Source organism: Vidua macroura, chromosome 22, assembly GCF_024509145.1.
Source record: "Vidua macroura isolate BioBank_ID:100142 chromosome 22, ASM2450914v1, whole genome shotgun sequence".
Taxonomy (NCBI): Eukaryota; Metazoa; Chordata; class Aves; order Passeriformes; family Viduidae; genus Vidua; species Vidua macroura.
This window is the reverse complement of record NC_071592.1, coordinates 3,213,105-3,231,001: the sequence shown is the minus strand read 5'-3', so window position 1 is coordinate 3,231,001 and position 17,897 is coordinate 3,213,105. Positions and strand designations below refer to the sequence as shown.

The 17,897-nt window shown below is 42.5% G+C and overlaps 1 long non-coding RNA gene across 2 annotated transcripts in view; it reads left to right on the top strand.

Moving 5' to 3' along the window:
- The window catches only part of LOC128818074 (uncharacterized), a 41,292-nt gene that overhangs the window by 6,582 nt on the left and 16,813 nt on the right, over window positions 1-17,897 (top strand). For both annotated transcript variants that reach the window (XR_008440379.1, XR_008440380.1), the window contains exon 3: window positions 5,980-6,073. This is a non-coding gene — a long non-coding RNA (uncharacterized LOC128818074). The remainder of the gene's footprint in view (window positions 1-5,979; window positions 6,074-17,897) is intronic.

The window sequence follows — 17,897 nt, the reverse complement described above, 5'->3', positions numbered from 1 at the left end:
ATATATAATATATTATATGTTATATATTATATAATATATAGTATATATTATATATTATGTATTATGTATTATATATTATGCATTATATTTTATATTTTATCTTTTATTTATTATATATTTTATATATCCCATATTATATAATATATTTTATATTATATATTTTATATATAATTCATTGTTATAATATTTTTTTCTATTCATTGTATGCATGATTTATTATTATTATTATTATTATTATTATTATTATTATTATTATTATTATTATTATTATTACTATTATTACTATTATTACTATTATTATTACTATTATTATTTCCCACCCTGTGGGTGAGGAGCTGGCATTTGTGCAGCAGCTTTGATCCAGGGTGCACAGAGCTCCCTTCATCTGCCACTGAGCCTCAGAGCCCTCCACCCACCTGGAACCAAACCAAACCAAACCAGAGCACCTGGACGTGGGAATTACCCCAGAACGTCCCAATATCCTCTCCAAAAATCAGTGCCTTCATGAATGCAGCTCCTGGCTCTGGGAATGGGCAGAGTGGCTGCTTTAGAGGTTAAAAAAAAAAACAACCCTCTTGTGTGGCTGCATCTGCATCTGGGGAGGTTTTGCTGGGCTTCTTTCCTCTGGCCAGAGCTGGAGGTAAAAGCAGCAGAAGTTCTTCTCTGAGGAAGCAAAGCTTGCCCAAATCTCCTCTCTTTTTTTTTTTTTTTTAATTTAAATTTTAATATTTGGTAAATCTTCTTTTCCTCCCTCAAAAACATCACTGTGCCATTTCTCACTGAGCATTTCTCACTCCTGCTGCTGCCTGAGAACACCTGTAAGGTCTCCTGCAGACCAGGATGTCTCGTGGTCCCCACTGAGGGATGAAAAGGGAATTTATTTGTGTGTTCCCTCCTTTCCCAGCCTGGTGAGGAGCACAGTGAGCCCTTGTCAGCAGAGGAGCACACAATAGCACTCTGATAGCAATTAGAATAACCATATGCAGTGGCAAATGGGATTCATGAGCAGCAGAATGGAATTGTGTACCCTGGAATTTGAACCGTATCCAAATACTCTTATTCAGATAATCAAATCTGGTTAAACTCTTAAAAGGCAGATAAATTTCAGTATTCTGGTTATTTCAGTAATCTGATTTTTTTTCTTATTTTACTCCCCTCCTCCCTCTCTTTTTGTTTATTTGCTTCTAATCAGTAAGGGAGAAAAGGAGAGGATTTTTAGGGGAGGGATCCAAGCCTTGGGCACCTGCCCTTGAGCCAGGAATGCTGCGTGGCTCAGGAGCTTTGCAGGAGTGGCATTCCCTGAGCTGCGAGTGCTCCAGCTGGGCTGGGGAGCCTCTGGTGGGATTTTTGCAGGTTCATGGTGAAATCCAGCCCCAATAATCCGCCCTGCAAGTGGCACCAGCTCTTGCTTCAGCTTCCTGTCAGTTCCTTCATTTTTCGTCATGCAGGTGAAACCAGCCTTGGCTCCAGGTGAAACCGTGCTGTGCAGGGTTTCTGTCACAAAGCAGGCCTGGGATAAGCCAAAAAATCAACCCCCCAAAAGTTTTGGGGTCATTTAAAGTCATCAGCACTTATTACTTGTGCCACTTTCCCCCTTAGGTCAGCACGGCGTGTTCAGGTTCTGTTGTCTCACCCAGAGCTGATGCTCCAGCTCCTCCCAAAAACCACACTTGGTTCAGGAGTGAAATCTCAGCCACCTTTCCCCTAGAAAAACCCAGAGATTGAAATGCAATATTGAGCAAACCTTCAGATTGCTGCAACCCCGGCTAAAAGTTGAGGCGCGGTTTTCGTCATGAGTTGAAAAATTTTGGAGAGCTTTCAAAACATCTACTTGCTCTGGATTTCAGCTGAACCCAGATGAGGCTTCTTTCCCTACTTTGCAGCCTCTTGGACTTCCAGCCCTTTTCAGTGTGTTTGCCAGACTTCTAGGAGAGCTCTCTGAGCTGGGGTAAACCTTTGGACCTCTTGAGGTTCCTCATGACAACCAACTTCTAAGAAAGTTTCACCAAATAAAGCTGAAGGAGTGAGGTGAGCAGCAGGAATCGTGTCAGCGTTTCCAGTGTGAAACCCCCTCCTGTCTGAGGTTTATGAAAATCAGCTGCAAAAGAAAAAAAAAAAAAAAAAAAAAAAAGATCACTCCAGGCTGAAATTTGGCAAATGGGATCTCAGCCCTCCAACTGGAACGATGGCATTTGTGGGTTTTTGTGTTTAGTTTTTGCTCACTGACTTCAGGAAATGCATTTGCTTCAGGAATATTTTCTGTTTTCCCACCCCTTCCTTGGCAAGCCCTGCCTGGGATCTGAGAGGGAAGGTGAGTTCCTCCTTCTTCTGCATCGTTCACAGCCCAAAAGATTCAGAGCCAAACCTCAGCTGATGGTTTTCCTGATTATAATGGGACAAAATTCAGCTTCCCTGACCATCCATAGTGAGTGTCCATTGCTGGAATCCTGTTCAAAGTCAGTAGGTCTGTAAATGCCTATAAAGTGTGATTTAGGGCAGGGGATTAATGCACGAGGCACTATTTTATGGCATTATTTGGGAATATTCTGCCCTCTGCACCCCTGCTTTTCTGTGTGACTGAATTGCTGCTTTCCAGTGTTTGAAAAGAATGGGATATTCCAGCCAGGCAGGTCCCAAAAATCAGCTCTGGGTTGGGATTCTCACCTCACTCTTGGGGAAATCCAATAGGAAATGTGGGTAGGGGAAGCAGCTTTGTGAATTTTTCTTTCACCTGAAGCCAGCGAAGGGACAGGCAGTGAAACCAGTGAGGAGTGAAAACTCCCCAGTCCAGACTGGAGCTCGGTCCTGGTGTCTCCTGAGGTCGGTGGCGTGGGCAGGTGGGAGCTCCAGAAGAGCTGCTCCAGTGGCATTCTGCCTCCTTTGGGAAAGAAATATTCACTGGATGTGAATCCCAGCACTTCTGTGGTAGGAGAGCAGCTGGAATCACGTTCCCTTCAGGAATCAGAGAGTTACAGGGAGAGAAAAGACACCATTTTTTAATTACACTGTAGCTTTAGAATAAGGCTGGGCTGGGCTGAGCCAGAGATTCCCTTTGGTCCCCAGAAGTGTGAAATCATTTCTGGGATTCTGAAACAGCAAGAGGCCCAAAAGGGGTCCCAGACAAAAGGCCCTGGGGCCCCATGAGCTGATTGAGGAGCACAGAGCTCCACATGTTCAACAGGAGCTTCCTGACATCGATAACGTACCGCAGCATTGTCATTGCATGACGGATTCGCCCTAATTGCGTAATTAGGTATGATTGTGCTAATTGGGTAAAGACATAATTGACAAAAATCACCAGAAAACAAACAGGGAGCTCGGTGCCACCACGAGGAAGTGTCACAAGTGCTGTGCCTGCCTCTGCTCCGCTCCTCCCAGAGCAGGCACGGAGAGGGGACGCGGAGGGACACAAACCATGGCACAAATCACTGCTCCTGTTTTAAAATCTGACCTCAATTCTCAACCTCCTCCTTCCTGCCTTTATGACCAGCAGATATTCTAAGTGACAGCACGACTTGAATGCCTGGCACCTTTTCCTGCTGGAAATTGCAGTTCCTCTGGGATGCAAATGCACCTTTGAGGGAGCAAAGCACCTGTAGTGAGCGATGAGGCCGTAAATGGGGGGAATTTTCCAGGATAATTTGTGCAGCAGGGTGGGGAGGCGTCTAAAAGTTGACCCCAGAGGGTGAGTTAGGTGTCAAACTCTGGGACAGAAAATTTTCTGGTGTTTAGAAAGTTCCTGAAGTCTCTTTGTGGAGATGGAAGAGCAGCAAGGAGAGGCAGGGAGTCATTAGCTTTGGCCAAGCTGGGAAAAATTTAGGTTATTTTGGCCTAAATCTAAAGTAAGGAATTCATTGTTGTAATTTATCCATGAAAAGACCTTTGCTGAGTATACAAATGAAGCAAAACTCTCTACCTTCCATTTTAGAGCAAATTATTAGAGAGTTTTTGGGATTTTTTTCCTCAGCTTTGCTTTTAAATACCTGGTGTGCAAGGGGTGTCTGTGTTAGTGTTAACAGCACCTTCTCATTAAACTGATCAGATATAGGTAATAATTGATCAATTTTCAGTTGTGAAATGTTGGATATTACAAGAGTGAGATGCAGAAAAATTCTTCAGGGATAAGTTGTAGAAAACGAGTGGTTTAGCTGGAATGGTTTTGTTTATAAAATGTGGAACAGGTTGGTTTTGGAAGTCTGAGTGGGAATTTGTCTGCTCTGTGATTGGGTAGGATTTGGGATTTTCCATCAGCCTGACGCAGCACACAGGTTCACTCCTTCCCATAAAACGACTTGAGTTAAATAATTGGGTTTCCTGTTGGACAAAAGCTGTTCAGTGCTCAGAAATGATGGTGTTGCATTGAGGAGCTGGGCCCAGGATGCTTTTAGACAAGGATAAAGCTCCTGGTTGGAGTTGAGGGACAGAAATCCATGGTTTGCTTATCCAGAGCTGTGCTTTGGTCCCTGCTCCAACTAATCAAACAGTTAACAGTGACTGTGCTCTCTGCTGCTGACTAAAATATGCTGCATTTCCACGCTTTGGTCAAAGTAAACTTTACCGAATATGGAGTCATAAGAAATTGGGTTACCATCAACATCATGGGCACTCAGACACCACAGAAAGATTATTCTGCGTTTTTTCCAACGTGTTCTCCTGCTCTTGCAGGCTGAATTCTGAGCAGTGATGCTGCTTCCCATCTGCCCCCTTCATTTCCTGCCAGGCTTGGGGTGTAAAGGCAGGGCAGTGCCTTTTCCATCATCAGCAATTCTGCTTTATCCTGGGAAAACAGAGCAGCACGTGCATTCAGAGTGTTCATCCCTGAGGTCTGATTCCTTTGGAATCCCCTTCCAGCACAGAGCTGCTGTGCCAGGGGCTGGATTCACCTGAGGGGCAGCGCCTGCCCCACCAGCACATTTGAGGATAATAACAATAATAACAATAGCAATAATAATAATAATAATAATAATAATAATAATAATAATAATAATAATAAAATCAGGCAGCCTGCAGCTTTAAGTGCCACCTTGGTGGGTGCTGGGTGAGTCACAAGGGTGACATCCTGCTTGTTTGGCTGGGAATTAGCACAAGCTGAAATCGTGTGGCTTGTGAAGGGAACGTGGCTGGCTGCTGAGGGAGGCTCGGTGCTGCTTTCCCAGAATGGTTCATTTGCACCCTTTGGTGCAAGGGTCAAATTCACCTCAGGATTTGTACCCCTTCTGCAGTTCTCTCCCCACCCCATTCCTGCACATCCTTCAAACCTCCAGGAGCCAAGGTCGAGGTTGGCGTGGTGGGTTCAGAAAGGAAAAGACTTGTCAGGACAAGTTTCACCCTAAGCCTTCTTTAAATGCTTTTCTTAAAAAAAAAAAAAAAAAAAAAAAAAAAGTCTGTGTGTGTTCTGAATCTGCTGTGGAAGGGGAACACCATTATTTTGGCCAGGGAAAAAAATTCCATCTCGTGTGAAAACCTCCGTGATCTTGTCCAAACCCAGCAGGAATAACCCTGGCCTGTTGTGTCTTATCACATTTCCACTGTGGGGAGCTGAATTTGGGGTTGGTGTCTTTCCCCCAGCAGTTTATTCCCTCTAAATTAAACCACTGAGGATTTGGAGGCATTTTTTTTTTTTTGTGTGTGTGTAAGTAGAAGCCCCTGAGGTTATGAATTTTTGACTGCATGCATCCAGGTTGAGGTAGTAGGTTGTATAGTTTAGAATTACACCAAGGGAGATAACTGTACAACCTCCTAGCTTTCCTTGGGTCTTGCACACACCGGCGTGAGGAGCGACCAAAAATCCTCAGCACTCTTTGCTCTGGACACCTGGAACAGGAAAGAGCAGGTAAGACAAGCTGGAAACCCTTTTTAAATCCTTCTGCCTCTCTAGAATTATCAAAATGTTGATTTTTTTTAAAGCGTTTTTCTACTTGTTGGTGCTGTTTTATTGAGTTTGTAGCAAATCCAGTGATGTTTGTCTTCCTTCATTAGCCCTCGAGCAGCACGGTGTTAACATTCCCAAAAAGCACCATGGCAACCTCTCAGTGTTCTTGCCTTCGTGGTCAGCAAGCAGAAGTCTCCAAAGGTAAAAATATCCTGTATTTTTGTCCCCCCTTTCCATTAATCTTTGATTGGCTCACTTAATTCTGCACTTGGAGTGAAACAAGGCCGGTGATTGTGGATAAAGCCTTGGAGGGTTTTGGTGAAAGTACCCAAATCTGCAGAGCCCTCAGGAGAGCTGTTCCTTGGGAATACCCAGTGGGGAATGCACTCGGCTAAAATTGAGGTTTTTAGGGGGTTTTGTACATTAAAGTTGGGTGTTTCAAAGCAGAGGTTTGCTTCTCCCTCCCAGCAGTTTGGGTGAAGGAGATGGGAAGCACCCCAAATGTTGTGGAGAAACAAAAAAGGAGATGGGGAACACCCCAAATGTTGTGGAGAAACAAAAAAAGGAGATGGGGAACACCCCAAATGTGGAGAAACAAAAAAAGGAGATGGGGAACAACCCAAATGTGGAGAAACAAAAAAAGGAGATGGGGAACACCCCAAATGTTGTGGAGAAACAAAAAGGAGATGGGGAGCACCCCAAATATTGTGGAGAAACAAAAAGGAGATGGGGAACACCCCAAATGTGGAGAAACAAAAAAAGGAGATGGGGAACACCCCAAATGTTGTGGAGAAACAAAAAGGAGATGGGGAGCAACCCAAATGTTGTGGGACCAAAACCCCCCACGTTTCTGATGTGTTTTACAGGTCTAAAACGCAGGGAATTGGGAACATCCAATTTACCCAATTGCTCCTGAAATTCTTGGTTTTATTTGCCTGAATATTGGAGACCTGAAAAACCCTTGAAACTCTCCTAAAGCTGGAACAGAAAAGTGAACATTTCGATGTTGGCAGCACTCAGGGTCCAGGTCCTCTGGGGGCCTGGGTGAAGGTGGTGGCCACAACCCTTGGTCAGGGCCCAGGACCTGAACTTAAATCTTTTCACTCTCTAGATGAGTAATTCTGGCAAGGTTTTCTGAGTTCCCAGAAATAAGAGGCTCTGTCTCTTCCTAAACTTGTTCAGTTGGTGAAGAAAAATAAAGAGCAGGCACTGGGTTAATTTCATTAGGTTAATCTGGAAGTGTGAACACGATAATGATACTTCAAGTTATCTAAATAACCCAGAAAATTGGGTTTTTTTTCTGGTAAAGTGGCCCTTAAAAACTCAAATATCTGCAAATCCCTGTTTGCTGAATGCAAGGAGAAGCTGTAGGGTTACTCAGGGCTCACTTAGGAGTTATTCCAAGAGTGGATTCATGGGATTTTATCCCATCTTGCTTTCAAAGAGGTTACAGGTATCACTGCCATGGTTTATAGCTCTGCAGCTCCTCAGGACAAGGAAAGGATCTGGGAGAACACAAGGCTGCTTCTGTGTTTCAGGAAGGCACATGCCCCAAACACATGCAGGTAGTTAAAAAATGAGGAATCTTCTTGGCACGTTCTAGGCACTACCTTATTTCCCCCCCATAAATCTTCCTGCAGATGGAAGTGCGAATTTTCAGCTGCATTGATTCCCATCCAACGCAGAGGTTTTTTTTTTTCCATGAGGATTGGGTTTTTTAACCTGTTTGGGACTTCTGTAGGAACAACTTTGTGAAAAATCCCAAGAACAGGCTCTTCTTTTTTTGGGGTTTTTTAAACAGGTTTTTAAACCTGTTTAGGACTTCTTTAAGAGCAGCTTTGTGAATAATCCCAAGTAGGAACAGGCTCTTCTTTTTATTGTTTTTTTTTTTTTTTGTTTTGTTTTTTTTTTTTTTTTGTTTTTTTTTTTTTTTTTTTTTGTTTTGTTGTTTTTTGTTTTTTTGTTTTTTGTTTTTTGTTTTTTTGTTTTTTGTGTTTTTGTGTTTTTTTAACCTGTTTAGGACTTCTTTATGAGCAATTTTGTGAAAAATCCCAAGCAAGAACAGGCTCTTCTTTTTTTGGTTTTTTTTTGTGGTTTTTTAACCTGTTTGGGACTTCTTTAGGAGCAACTTTGTGAATAATCCCAAATAAGAACAGGCTCTTCTTTTTATTGGCTTTTTTTGGTGGTTTTTTAACCTGTTTAGGACTTCTTTGGGGGCAGTTTTGTGAATAATCCCAAACAAGAACAGGCTCTTTTTTGGGGTTATTTTTTTGTGCTTTTTTAACATGTTTGGGACTTCTTTAGGAACAGCTTTGTGAATAATCCCAAGTAAGAACAGGCTCTTCTTTTTTTTTTTTTTTTTGTGTTTTTTGGTGGTTTTTTAACCTGTTTAGGACTTCTTTAGGAGCAGCTTTTTGGATAATCCCAAATAAGAACAGGCTCTTTTTTTTTTTTTATTTTGGTGGTAGATTTCAGATTCGCTCCTCACGCTCACAACTTCAGGAGCTTCAAACCTAAGGATTATTTATAATAATCCCAGCAAACACAACTTGATGCTAATGCTGCGAGATGCAAATGAAAAGATCCATCCCGCTCCAAAACCCGAGGAGCCGTCATTAAAGAGGAGAATGGTCAGTGGTGAACATAATTCAATGTGCATATTTTCCCTCTGAACAAAACAGCATTCCAGCTCTCCCCCTGATGAGAGGAATGTATTGTCAATTAATTAGACTCCCATCATATGTCCTCGGATGCCCTTCCATCATATGCCTTCCATATGTCCCTATGTCATATGCCTTCCATATGCCCCCTGTGTAATTAAGCTCCCATCATATGGCTTCCATCATGTGCATTTTAAGTAGATTTCCAGGAGAACGTGGCACTGTTACAGTTATGGACCTTTTGCGACGAGGAAAGGAACAGCTCAGGAGCTGGAAATGAGGAGAGGAGGAAGCAAAAAGGAAGGTGGCTCGCCCTGAGAGCTGCCTTTAATTGCTGGGTTTGTTTCGCTCAGCTTGAGCAGTGGAGGCACAAAAAGGGTCCTGTTTTCCTTGGGTTCCAGTCCCAGTTTTTATTCAGTTCAGCCTCTGGATAGCCAGGGAGATAGCGACTGTTTTTCAGGGAATGTTTGCACTGGAATGTGAAATGCAAAAGAAACAATCCACCTCCCAGAAAAGTGTTTGTCCTGCGATAGGGAAATGGGAACTTTGTCCTTGTTTTGGGTCCCTGAACGTGAAGTGGAGGACCAGAAATAGCCTGGGAAGGAATTCGTGGAGAGGGGATGGCCCACTCCATTCCATCCCTGGTCTCTGGACCATGGATGTGGAGGGCATTGAACTTTCCTTGCCATGGGAGGCCTTGGGAGATAATGCCCAAGGAAATGTGAGATGGATTCCAAATTTACTGAGATTTATTAGGGATAAAGACCAAAAAAAGGCACTGATGCTTGCACGTGTAATGAAGGAAACTGCAAACATCCAAGGAATTATGGAATGGTTTCCCATGAAAGGACAGCTCGTTTGCCTTGTGTGCAGTTGTGTCTCTGTGCCTTCCTTCTTCCCAACAACTTCTGAGACTCTTTTCAATCCCAATCACACCTGGCTGAAGAGCAGTGACTTCCAAGGGTGCTCTGCTCCAGCTTTGCAGGAATTGCAGAAATCCCAGCCGTGCATCCCAAAATCCCAGCCACACACCCAGAAATCCCAGCCACACACCCAGAAATCCCATCCATGCATCCCAAAATCCCATCCATGCACCCAGAAATCCCAGCCACACACCCAGAAATCCCAGCCATGCATCCCAAAATCCCATTCATGCACCCAGAAATCCCAGCCACACACCCAGAAATCCCAGCCACACATCCAGAAATCCCAGCCGTGCATCCCAAAATCCCATCCATGCACCCAGAAATTCCAGCCATGCATCCCAAAATCCCAGCCACACACCCAGAAATTCCAGCCATGCATCCCAAAATCCCAGCCACACACCCAGAAATCCCAGCCGTGCATCCCAAAATCCCATCCATGCACCCAGAAATCCCATCCATGCATCCCAAAATCCCAACACACACCCAGCAATCCCAACCACACACCCAGAAATCCCAGCCGTGCATCCAGCAGTCCGGAAGGAGGTTGAAAGGACAAAAAGAAGGTAAAATAGTCATTTGTGCTGAGATCTCTCAGTTAAAAAATGCAGAATATTTTGTAACGTATCCCAGTTTACCTGGATTGAATGGCAACAGTTCCAACTCCCCCAGGCTGGGAACCAGTGTATCCCTAAAAACTTTGTATTCCAGCTGCTGGAGCAAGGTAAAACCCAATATTTGGATGTGCTCTGCCTAGATTAAGTCAGTATTGACCCCAAAATCATCCTGTATTTGCTGTGTAGGCATTCTGCACTCTTTGTAAGACAGGTGCATTCCTAAGAGACAGGGGACAGCTCTTGCTCTGGCTTAATCTTTAATTTTGAACTCAATCCTCATTTAAATCACACGCAGCAAATACCACCAGCCCATCTGAAAGCTCCAGGTCATTAGGGAAATGATTGGGGAAATATTTTGTGGTCTTGCACCATCATTAGTTTGCCACAGTTGTAAAGTGCATATTAAGGGAAGCTTTTAAGCCTCTTGTAGAGCACCACTGGAATCATCTGCCCAGAATTGCTACTCAAGTGTTGTATTCTGAAATCTTTTATTCTTCTGCCTTGCTGGGCAGCAAGAAAATCCTCACAGTAGCACTCATGTTTTGCTGCTCTGTTCTCACATGGCTCCGATTCATTTCCATTTTCTGAAAATGATTTTTCATTTTCATTGTGAAAAATGAAACTTTTCATCATTTGAGGGATTTTTTTTTTATTTTTAACCACTGAGTTCCATCTACTTCTCCACCCAGCTGAAACTCTGCTGCCTCCCTCCTCAATCAGAGGCATTAAGCAGAGTCAAATCTGAACAGAAAAGTTCTGTAGGGACTGGGATGAGATGGAGTGGAATGCCAGAATGACTCATTGTTCCATGAATAAGGCCCTGAGTGTTCTGCTGATGCCATCTCTAAATCTGGGTAATATCCATCAAATTCCTGTCATAACTGGAATTCCAACCTTGGTGATGATGATGATGATGATGATGATGATGATGTGGTTTCATCTGGATTCTGACACGCTCCTGCCTGAGAGCTGATCAGACAGTTAAAAAAAGACAATTTCATTCCCCAGACTCAGGGCTGCTCCTCACGCCTTTGGGAGCGCCGGGAGAGGGAAGTTCTCTCTCCGTGTACGTGTGCTGGAGTTTAACAGTCTAGAACTTGATATAAAATGATGGATAAATTAAAATATTGAAAGAAATACATTGAAATAACACTAAAAATCTAGAATTTTATATGAAATGATGGATAAATTAAAATATTGAAAGAAATACATTGAAATAACACTAAAAATCTAGAATTTTATATGAAATGATGGATAAATTAAAATATTGAAAGAAATACATTGAAATAACACTAAAAATCTAGAATTTTATATGAAATGATGGATATATTAAAATATTGAAAGAAATACATTGAAATAACACTAAAAATCTAGAATTTTATATGAAATGATGGATATATTAAAATATTGAAAGAAATACATTGAAATAACACTAAAAATGTAGAATTTTATATGAAATGATGGATAAATTAAAATATTGAAAGAAATACATTGAAATAACACTAAAAATCTAGAATTTTATATGAAATGATAAATTAAAATATGTGAGTAAATACATTAAAATAATACTAAAAGTCTCGAATTTTATATGAAATGATAAATTAAAATATTGAAAGAAATACATTGAAATAATACTAAAAGTCTAGAATTTGATATGAAATGATAGATTAAAATATGTGAGTAAATACATTAAAATAACACGAAAAGTCTAGAATTTGATATAAAATGATGAATAAATTAAAACATTGAAAGAAATACATTGAAATAAAATGAAAAGTCTAGAATTTGATATAAAATGATGAATAAATTAAAATATGTAAAGAAATACATTAAAATAATACGAAAAGTCTAGAATTTGATATAAAATGATAAAGAAATTAAAGTATTTAAAGAAATACATTAAAATAATACTAAAAGTCTCGAATTGTATATAAAATGATAAATAAATTAAAATATTTAAAGAAATATATTGAAATAATACTAAAAGTCTAGAATTTTAGATAAAAATATGACTAAATTAAAATATTGAAAGAAATACATTAAAATAATACTAGAAGTATAGCATTTATATTAAATGATGAATAAATTAAAATATTTAAAGAAATACATTAAAATAACACATAAATGCATTACAATATTTAAATAAATAAAATTATTTCTATCAAATTTTAATCTCTTAGGGACACAGGTGTGCTCTCAGTGAGATGGGGACATTGATTTCCATTCTCAGTGGAAGGCTGAGCTGGTTTCAATCTTTGGAAATGAACGCTCTGAGGCCACAGCAGAGATGGGAGTGCACATCTCTCTCTTTTAACCAACTTTTTCCTTCTCATTCCCATTTTTCCCTCTTCAGAGCTTGGGGATTTAGGTGTAAAACCAAGTTCAGCATCTCTGGTGGGAGTTTTTGGGACAAATTCTGTGCCCACTCAGCCTTCAGTCAGGGACAAAGTCGTAATTGTGGTGTTGGACTAGCAGGGTTTCAGCAAACTGAAACAGAAATCTCATGTCTGGAAATTTCCCACAGCAGGGGAAAATCCCAAATATTTGGGAATGCATCCCCCCCCCACCCCTTCCTTTTAATTTGCTCTTTAAATAAGACAAAACTCCTGAAACAGAAATCTCATGTCTGGAAATTTCCCACAGCAGGGGAAAATCCCAAATATTTGGGAATGCATCCCCCCCTTCCTTTTAATTTGCTCTTTAAATAAGACAAAACTCCTGAAACAGAAATCTCATGTCTGGAAATTTCCCACAGCAAGGGAAAATCCCAAATATTTGGGAATGCATCCCCCCCCCTTCCTTTTAATTTGCTCTTTAAATAAGACAAAACTCCTGGCTGCCCTGACTCTGCTGGTGCTCCAGGCAGTCCCACTTGCATATATTTAGATTTATACATTCAAAATATAAAATGTATTGTCCCCCAGCAAATAATCTGTACATGCTGTAGGGTGAATTTAGCCTCTTTGTGCAATGTCATGGCCCTGTTTCCTGGGGAAAGAAGTTCAAGAATCAGGTTTCTGGGGCAGACATGGAAAGAAATTGAAATTCTTCTTTCTGTCTTATCAGCAGTGGCTCCTCCCTCCCATCACCTCCACTCCAGAGCCTTTTTAAAAAACATTGAATTCTTGATGGGCAACCAGACTTTGCTGCTTGTTTTTCTTATATCCGGTAGATTTATAACTCAAGCCATGAATTTTAGTTTTTATGAACATTTTAGGCCTCGTTCCTCTTATAAAATGGGGGTGGATAAACCTCTGCTCAACACTACAGGGAAATTTTTGGGTCCAAAGACACTAAGATGGCAGAGGAGCTGTTCCACCAGATCTGAGAGGACAAAAAGTGGCTAAAAAGGTGCCAGCAACAAGCAGAGATAAATCTGAAATGGAGGCACTGAACCATTCCCATCAGGAAGGAAAAAACCAAAAAGAATGTTCTGAGGAAAAGAAAGGATGAGGAGGAAGACTGGGAATATCTCAGTTTCACAAAGTGAGTGCAAGGAGTGAAATTAAATAGTGACAAATTCAAACTGTTTTATAGAGCCATTTTTGCACCAGTATTTAATTAAAAAAAAAAAAAAAAAAAAGTAACCTAATTGTTTTTAGAAGTGAATGGGAACTTTGCAAGTCTAGAACAGATTAGATACTTGTGTTCTTAATAACCATACACAGAATTATGAGCGTTCATTGTAATAACTTTGGAACTGAGCTTAGACTCCATAAGGTTTGGGATGAAAAGCATCAACTCAAGAGCAGGGAAAATCCAGTGGGAAGGGCAGATTTGGGCTGTCCAAAGCTGCTAATTCTGGTCACTACTGGGGGAAAATGCTGGGGAAGTCTGGAGCGTGGCCCAGTCTGTGGATGGCTCCTCCAAAGGACTGAGCACAGAATTTCCCACTGGCAAATGAAAGTGAAGAGGGGATGGATGTTTGCCCTGCTCCCAGGCTGAGCAGCTGTCAGAGCCCAGCACATCCCTCTGGCTGCCCTGGCTGGCTCCAGACCCTGGAGGGGCTCGGGGACCTTGGCACCAAGTCAAAAACACCTGTGGCTTCCATTTTAGCCCGTGGGAAAAGCTGCCAACTCTGTGTGAGGAATTACAAACCACAAGGGTTTGAGTAGTGTGGTAGTTGAGTTAACACAGGGTGGAAAAGTAGAATTTTGGGAATTTTAGAATGAAGTTCAAGGGGACAAGATGGAAGGATTTGGGCATGTCCTGGCCTTCTTCTCCTTCTCCTTGCCCTCCATGTCTCGCTGTGCTGGTGACACTTTTCTGTTGGTTTCAGGCACAGACACACTGTCCAACATCAATGACAGACATTGGCACGTTATTGTAACCATGGCACACGGAGTTTTTGGTATAAAATGTGAACACTGCCCTGAGGGCAGACAGAATGCCATGGCCGAGCTGCTGGACAGAGCTCAGCAGGGCAGAGAGAGAATGTTCTAGAGAAGGGAAAATGAGCAACCTTGAGAAGCCGACCCTGCGCATTCAGACTCCTCCTTTGGCTGTGGGGCTGGGAGAACGAGGACTTTGACACTCTTGGGGTCACCCCGACACCCAGACCCCGAGAAGCAGCTGCAGTGCTGCAGTGGTCATGGCAATTATTCCAACGTGTGGCACTGAGTAATTCCTGTCCAGTGCAAGCGAGAGCAGAGGAAGGGCAGCGACATCCCAGGCCAGACAGAGCATCACTGGAGGGCTGGGCACAAAACCCAGCTCAGTCAGCCACAGACCTGCACCTAAGCATGGGCTGTGGCCTTTTTCCTCCTCAGGAAATGAATTTCCTGTAAGCCTGGCACTACCAGAAGTCACAGAAGTTTCAGAAGCAGTGAGGGTCACAGCTGGCTCTTCTTTCCCAGCCCTGTTTCACTCCCAAGCCACCCTGGCTGGAGATTTGTGGTGCAGCAGCCCAGGCTGGTGTGAGATTTGGGGTCACCACAGTCCCTGGCGAGTGCAGGCAGCCCCTTTGTGCTCCTCAGCTTAAGTGAGATTTAAGGAATTGCTGCAAACAGCAGGTCAAACCCATTCTGGGATTAATGGCACTGGTGTGGCTTTAGGGAGAAGTTTGTTTTGCTTGTGTTTGAAGTGGCCTCTCATCTCCTCTGACAACAAACAGCAGCCGTGGTGTCCCAGAGGGGTGGCTGCAGCCTCAGCTTCCCCTTGGCTCTGCATTTCCTGCCTCAAAGGATGCGGAGGATGGGATTTGGAAAAAAGAACGAGGAGGAGATGGGAAAACACGAAGGAAATGGGAAGGGAAGAAGGGAAAACACAAAGAAATTGGAAGGGAAGAAGGGAAAACACAAAGGAAATTGCAAGGGAAGAAGGGAAGGAAATTGCAAGGGAAGAAGGGAAAACAAGAAGGGATTTGGAGGGGACGAAGAGATAACGAAGGAAATTGGAAGGGAAGAGGAGAAAACACAACAAAAGGAAGTTGGAAGGGAAGGAGGGGAAGAAGGGAAAACAGGAAGGAATTTGGAAAGGAAGAAGAGAAAATACAAAGGAAATGGGAAGGGAAGAAGGGAAAACAGGAAGGAAATTGGAGGAGAAGGAGGCATAACAGGAAGGAATTTGGAAGGGAAGAAGGGAAAACATGAAATTGGAAGGGAAGAAGGGAAAGCAGGAAGGAATTTGGAAGGGAAGAAGGGAAGGCTCCACTGCTCTGTGCTGCAGTTCTACAGCTGATTTTAGAGAGTGGGAAAGGAACTGATTTTCTAAGAGCCCTGAGATAGTTCAGTCACGTGCTTGCCTTCATTTGCATGTGAGAATAATTATTGAATGAGGAATTAACCAGGAGAGGTGTTAATGGAGAAACCCCGATCAGTGTCCAGTGCATTCCGTGTTTGTAAAGATGTAGTGAGGCTGCTGAATCAGGGCTGGTTGGAGGTTTTAGGATAGAAGTCACCGCTCAGAAATATCATATTTAATTTTTTATTAATATTATATAACACACTAAATTTATAATACAAGAAAATATAGTTTGTAATGTATAATATTATAAATAAAGTATTTATAATATTATATGAATTTTTATTATTGCTTAACTCTCAGCAACAGGAAACTCTCAATCCATACTCAAGTCAAGGGTTAAATGTTTAATCCATAAATTAGTGATGGGAATCAAGAAAAGTCTGCTTGACATCTGAAATCACAGAGAGGTTTTATTCTCTGTAAGAAAAAAGAAAAAAAAAAAAAACCTCTCCAAATTATTTAAAGTCTTTTTCTCTGGGCCAGTGTTTGCTCTTGGTTAGGAGTGACTTTGATCACTCAGGATCTTCCTCTTCAAGAGGAGTTGGCTCCTGGTTTAAATTGCGAAGGAAATGTTTCCAGGTGCCATTCCCATGGATTCTGCTCTGAATCTGGGGTATGGAATCGATGTCATGTGGCCACCTCCCTGTCCCTAGGTGAGCTCACAGCCAGGCTGTGGCACTGACACTCAGCCTGTCTTTAACAGCGTTGCCTTCAGCCCCAGGAGTGATGAGCTCTGCTGGAAATTCGCTTTTTTGTTTGCTTCTTACTCTGAAATCTCAATGGGTTCAGAATGCCAGCATGGTTTGGGTTGGAAGGGACCTTAAAAATCATTTAATTCCACCCCTGCCATGGGCAGGGACACCTTCCACCATCCCAGGATTCTCCAGCCTGGCTTTGGACACTTCCAGGCATCCAGGGACAGCCACAGCTTCTCTGGGAAATCCATTCCAGGGCCTCCCCACCCTCACAGGGAAGAATTTATTGCCAATATCCCATCCAACCCTGCCCTCTGTCAGATTGCAGCCATTTCTGGAATAACAGCAAGCACAAAACCAATCTCTCCTGTGCCTGGGTAGCTGAGGGAGCTTTAAAAGCCCCAAAGAGGACAAAGAACTCCCTTGGGAAGCTGCAGGACTGTAAAGCAGCTCCCTCCCTGCCTCCTGCCACATTGCATCACATCTGAGCAGGGCTTTTGCATTATATATTAGCAGAGATTTGTCCTCACATAGCCTCCTCTGGAGAAGACCATTTTTAAATCTTTAATAGGGCATTAGAGCAATTTGCCTGTGATTTAGCTCTAAGTGGGCAAGGAGAGTGGTGACAAACGAAGCCGGGAGGCCCTGAAATTCTTTGAATATTCCATGTTTTCCTGGAACTGTGAGGAAAATGCTGCCAGAGAGGTCTTGGCAGGTTTTCTAGGTGGCTGGCCAAGTCTGAAGCAAACGTGGATGGTTAACAGGCTAATGCAGCTCTGGTTCCAAGTTCAGACATATAGAACATACGTTTTTATTTAAGAAATCCCACCACATGGAGGAGCAAATGTAGTGCTAATATATCTTCCTGAAGGAAAATGGCAAGGGGAAAAACAGTGTCATCTTGCCACGATAAAATAAAGGCTCTTTTGCCCTTGCTTTTTAGGGACTTGGGGCTGTCAGCTGAAGGAAATGAAATCCAGTGGCTTTCCCACGAGGGCCCCTTATTAATCAGGAATGGCTTATGGAGCAATAGTTTGTGTCTGAGGGAAGAGGCAGAAGTTGTTCAAAGAATGGATTTCCGTTGCCAGATTGACTTTTTGTTGTTGCCATGCGAGTAATTAAAGCTGGCAATTAAGCAGGAAAGTGATCAAATAATCACTTGGGAGCTGCTGCTGCGCTCGGCTCCACGTGGACCAGCAGCTCCAGCGAGGAGCAGGGACCACCCATGTGGGTCAAACAGTGAGAATGAGGGGTTGCTCCTGAATTACCCCAGGCAAAGGTGCCTTTGGGAGGGATTTCTCTGGGAATTGGTGTTTCCTGTGGGAAGCACGAGTTTGGATTTCCTGGAGACACCAGGTGGATGAAAGTTGTCATTTTAATCTCGT